The sequence below is a fragment of the Monodelphis domestica genome, chromosome 6 (genome assembly GCF_027887165.1).
Source record: "Monodelphis domestica isolate mMonDom1 chromosome 6, mMonDom1.pri, whole genome shotgun sequence".
NCBI classification, from domain to species: Eukaryota; Metazoa; Chordata; class Mammalia; order Didelphimorphia; family Didelphidae; genus Monodelphis; species Monodelphis domestica.
Window position 1 is genome coordinate 70545028 of NC_077232.1, and position 5181 is coordinate 70550208.

The 5181-nt window shown below is 48.0% G+C and overlaps 2 non-coding genes across 2 annotated transcripts; one reads left to right on the forward strand and one right to left on the reverse strand.

The window, feature by feature from the left end:
- Positions 1–299: 299 nt before the first annotated feature.
- TRNAT-AGU (transfer RNA threonine (anticodon AGU)) lies at positions 300–373 on the reverse strand. The gene has a single exon. It is a non-coding gene; the product is annotated as a tRNA-Thr (tRNA).
- A 1982-nt stretch (positions 374–2355) lies between these two features.
- TRNAA-AGC (transfer RNA alanine (anticodon AGC)) lies at positions 2356–2428 on the forward strand. The gene has a single exon. It is a non-coding gene; the product is annotated as a tRNA-Ala (tRNA).
- Positions 2429–5181: the final 2753 nt, after the last annotated feature.

Sequence of the window (5181 nt, forward strand, 5' to 3'; positions counted from 1 at the left end):
TCTATTCTACACAGCCCTCAACAGTCTGTAATTTTCCCTTGCTCACACTGTGCCCCGTGCTCTCTCAGTTAAAGTTTCCTCCTTCACTCCTTAAGGAAGCCTTCTTGACCTCACGGAAAAAGAGCAAGGTCTGTGTTTTGCCTTTCTTGTATCCCCAAACCTCAGCACAGAAAGTGCACATACTAAGCACTAGGTGACTAGTCACTTGAAGTTCCCTCTCGCCCTAAGCCCTCCTCAAAGAACTATTACTTTGCCTGTTAGCTTAGGGAATTGGTGGGGCACAAAAGCAAAGAACTTTGAGGCCCCGCTGGGATTCGAACCCAGGATCTCCTGTTTACTAGACAGGCGCTTTAACCAACTAAGCCACGGAGCCGAGACTTGGTCTGGCTCTCCATTCAAGCAAGAAAGAAAAAAAAGAAACGAAAAAGAAAAGGAAAGGGGGCTGGGTAGAGAGAAAACACCACTGCTTCTTGACCCTTTCCCTTTCTAGGCTCGACAATTTCGGGCACACAGAGAACTCACTTGCTCTTTTCTGGCTAGCCCCTTCCCACTGGGCTCACCCCAGCTTTCACATTCCTTCCTCACTCCTCACAACAATGCACCCTCGTGCCCTGCAGAAACACGCCAGACGCACCTTCCTCCACCATCCGTTCACCAACCGCCCTTTCCTACACTCCTCCTCTCCTCCGTCCCTCGCCACACCAGGGCACTCTCTGTTCGGTGGCGCCAGCCCCCACCGCAACCCCACTCCCTACCAAGGCATTCCGGGTCAGCGGTCACCCAGCCTCCACTGGACCGCCAATTTCAATACACACCTCACATCGCACAGAACCTACTTCTACCTATTTCTCCCCACAGACCCTCCCTACGCTATACTGTGCCAGCACGTAATGAATGTGGAGTCGAAAGACGAAAACTAGAAACTCTCCCACTCCCTGCCTTCCCATTCCTTGTGGCGCCACGTAAAAGGAGCCATTCCGAAAGCTGCGTTCCGTCGCTGCTCCTTGACACAGTGCCCTTCGGAGCGCCCTTCCGTGATCGCGGCCCTTTCCAAGGATTTTAGACAGTATAGACGGTGGGAAAGATCTCGCGATGGAGCTTTCTGAAGAGCTCGCAAGTAACCCGCGACTATCTGAGGGTCTAGTTTCCTATACCTTCTGGGCCCGTTGGCTGCCCTGGTCCTGCCAGCAGGATCTGATGCCAATTCCCCGAGGAAGCCCTGCCTCGAGATTCTCCGCCACCCGCACCTCCCCACCCCCGAATCCGAGTAGGGGAGAGGGAGCGAAGGAGATAGGACGCACGGGCTCTCCACCTACGCCCTCGAGAAAATTGTTCTCTTTGGTTCCGCTGGAGGTCTTGTAACCCCCTGCCTCCGCCCTCACGAGTCGCAGGACACGGAGCTAATGTGCCCACAGTCAGCCAGCCGCCCCCCTCCGATCCACCTCAAGAGCCGGCAGCTCGCGCTCCTATAGTCCGAAGGCGACGGGCGCCGAGGCAAAAGAAGCAAAAGACTCGCCTCTGAAAGGATCCCGCCGCCCGCTTGGGTTAACTACTTTCAGGGCGAGACGCCAGGCTGTCAGAATTAGGGAAGGCGGCGCGGGGATTCGATCACCACAGCTCCGCCCCGTGCACACGAACCGGAGCCTTTGCCCGCTCAGCCACCGAACCAAGAACAGATACTGAGTGCTTTGTTTAACGGAAGTCGGAACAAACGGGCAGCGGCAGCGGTCCGCCTGGCTCCTCGCCAGACTTCTGGAGTCCCTTTCCGGCCTACGCTGGGCGCTTCGTTACCCGCTCCTGGGCCCCTAGGCCTGCCGAGATAGGGAGTGGTAGTGAAACTGCTAGTGCAGAGCGGACTGCCTATCTGTTCCTACCCCTCTCCGGGTCCGCCACTTCCTCCTTATCTTTTCACCCGCCGCCCGACTCCGCAGAAGCGCTCCAGCTCGCTCTCCGGGCCCTATTTATGAGACTTTGGGAAACGACCCGGCTCGGACCCGGAATAAGAAGTCCAAGTCCGATGGCGAAGGCAAACCCCTGGGGACCCGAGTCTTGGCTAACCCGAGTGGGACTGCGTCCGTCCCTCTGCCGCAGAACCAGCCAGCCATGGCAAGCCGTCTCCTGAGAAAGCGCCCTAGGAAGTGCGGCGCCTGCCCAGGTCGTCCTCGCTTCTAACAGCTCTCGGGTTCTTTTCGCCTTTCCTGCTCGAGTCTAGTTTCAGGTCCGAGTCTGGCTCCCCCTCGGCTACGTGATCGTCCCTGAGTTTTCGGTTGATAGCAGAGAAATGACCAAGACACTAGTTGTGTGTGGCCATCTAGATGCCTGTTAGGATTAGTCTGTGACGGGAGTCTGTAGGTCGGGGGATTAGCTCAGATGGTAGAGCGCTCGCTTAGCATGCGAGAGGTAGCGGGATCGATGCCCGCATCCTCCACTTTTAATTCTATCCTTTCTCACTGCCGTCCTAGCGCGACCCTCAACCCCGCAACCTAGTGGGAGAGCCCAGTCCCACCATTCACTCAACCCTACTCGCAGAATTTCCAGGGAGTACCCAGAAACTGGCCCTGCCTGTGAGGAGGTCCCACCGGGCCATTTGGGGAATGGCATTTCCAAGGCTGCCTTCGATCACCCTCAGGGTTGACAGGCCCTTCTTTCGCACCGTTTCAAAGCCGCATTCGGATTCACTAAGTCGGGCAAATTTAGGTGAGGAAGGGAATGGAAACCGAATTGCAAAATAGGGAATACAGAAATGAACCATTTGAGCCAGAGACTACAGTTACAAGACCTGGGGCTCCAATGAAATCAGGGAAGGACCCAGGTTGTTTATATGTACATATTTTTATATTTATATATATATACATATTTGTGCGCTTGTGTATTTTTTTGCAAAGATATTTTATTTTACCATTTACAAGAAATAAAAATTTCCCACTTAAGTTTTCTGAGTTGGCAAAGAGGCGGCAGAATAAAAAAAAAACTTTGACTCCTAGACTAAAATATCTCTTTTGAAATCTCAGCTTGGATAACTATACATTTGATGACGTTAAATGTAACATTGTTTCACCAGGCCTCTGGTCAGTCAAAAAATGCAAGCTTCAGAGCAATTGCTTATGCACTTGGATAAAGAAAGGGAGTTCCCGGCTTCATTACAATAACAAGTCTGTACTAAAGAGGCAATTTAGTTCATTGAAAAGTGCTGTCTGGTTCACTAGTTCATTTTGTAATATTTGGAATAGTAGCTGCTTTTGTTTTAAAAGGTTTTTATAATATACATATATGTTTTATAATACATGTGTAACCCAGATCATATTACCTACAATCTCCGGGAGTGTGGAGGGAAGGGAAAGAGGGAGACAGTTTGGATCATATAACTTCAGACAACATTCCTTACACCAATGAAATCAAAGGTCCAATCTCTATTTCTGCATTTTTTACTATGCATATTAAATTTAACATCATAGTTTTAACTCTTCTCTGTTACCAAAATGCCTGGCACATAAGTAAACACTTAATAAATGCTTGCTGCCTACTATTCTGCCTTTCTCCTTCTGAATTTTTTATTGCTCTCTTCTGAGTATTCTTAAAAGTGTTTTGTTTACTCTTTCTGGGACCTTTAGTTGTTGTTGGATATTGTCAACTGGGTTTTTGGGAACCCCAAATTTTCCCCTGTACCCTGAGAACACGCTCCAATGGAAGTCCCAGACTGACCTGATTCAGACTGAGCAATACCTTAAAGTACTTAATTATCCCTGTTTAGGCAGGTCTAGTAGACAGATGTCAAATATTAAGTACCCTTTTTGTCCGAGAAGTTTCTGCCAAAGACCCACACCTGAGCAGGATCCATTCTTTTAGTTTCCATAGTGGTAGCTCACTCCATGATACCTTAGCCTATGGCTACTGCCTCTTACCCAAGTGTGAGGGGGCTGGCCCACAGCCCTCCCACTAAAGGAAAGATAGAAGGTTGACCTTGGGGGAAGGACTGGAGCCAAGGAGATGGATAAGAAGAAGGTAGACACACACGTAATATTTATAACAATCGAGCTCCACAGAACAAGCCCAACTACTTAACTCTCACAAGGACATGAAACCTTTAAGTAGCTTTAAATTAACAACACGTGGTTACTAGGAGTATTGAGATTAGCTGAGAGGAAAACCATGGTCCTTTAGAGTTGATACTCTAAACCCAGATCACTCTGACTTGACAATAAGAGATTAAGGAGGAAAGGTCTTTAGAGAGAGAAAGAGAGATAGAGAGAGGAAGTTAAAGCTGAGCTTGGCCAGAGGCTAAGCTCCAGGAAAGACAGAGACAGGATAGAGGTGATAAGGTAAGGGGCTGGCTTTCTGTGGACTCTACTATTTATTGTCATTGAGATGCAAATGTACACAATACATATGGATGAATACATAGTGGATTGCCATTGGTTCAATTGTAAATTACTATACTGTAGGGGCGTGGTTTGTCTCAGCCAGGTGAGCACAAAGAAACCTGAGTTCGTGCCTAAACCTGGCGCTGGGATCAAGGGTCAAATGCCTTACTTGCCATGCACAGGACTGAGCATGCGCTCTCCTAAGACAATCTTTACATTTTAATTATTTCCCTTGTCCATACATTGGTGAGGACTGCTACACCAAACCTGCTTACAACCAGTCAGTGTGTGTTTTATATGCTTAATTCTCCAAAAGGTACATAAGATGCCTAGGTTTTGTTGTTCTTTGGAGAATCATGTAGTGCAGTGATCCTCTCAGATATATTGTCCCCAGAGCTCCCAGGGTTTTGACTCTGTGTAGTGTTTGTCGCTGGACTCTGGATAGCCTCTGATTATTATGGACTTATCTTTTTCCTATTTAAAGACAGGTTTTGCAGACTGCTTTAGTGGTTCTGTGTTTTTCCAGGTTGACAATATCAACATCAATTTCCCCTCCCCCCAAAATAAAGAATTTTCTTGTGTCAAAAAAGCACAATTAATAACAAATACATGTTCTGTATAGTGTTATACATTTCATCTTATACATCTAGTCCATCACAATTCTGCCAAGAAGTAGGAAGCATTGTTCCCAAGTTCTCTGCAGGCCTGATTGGTCATTAGTTTTCATCATGAATGTTAAATCTTTCACAACCCTTATATGAATTCTTCTGTTTTGCTTTTTATCACTTCTGTTGACTTAGAAAAAACACAGAACTATTAG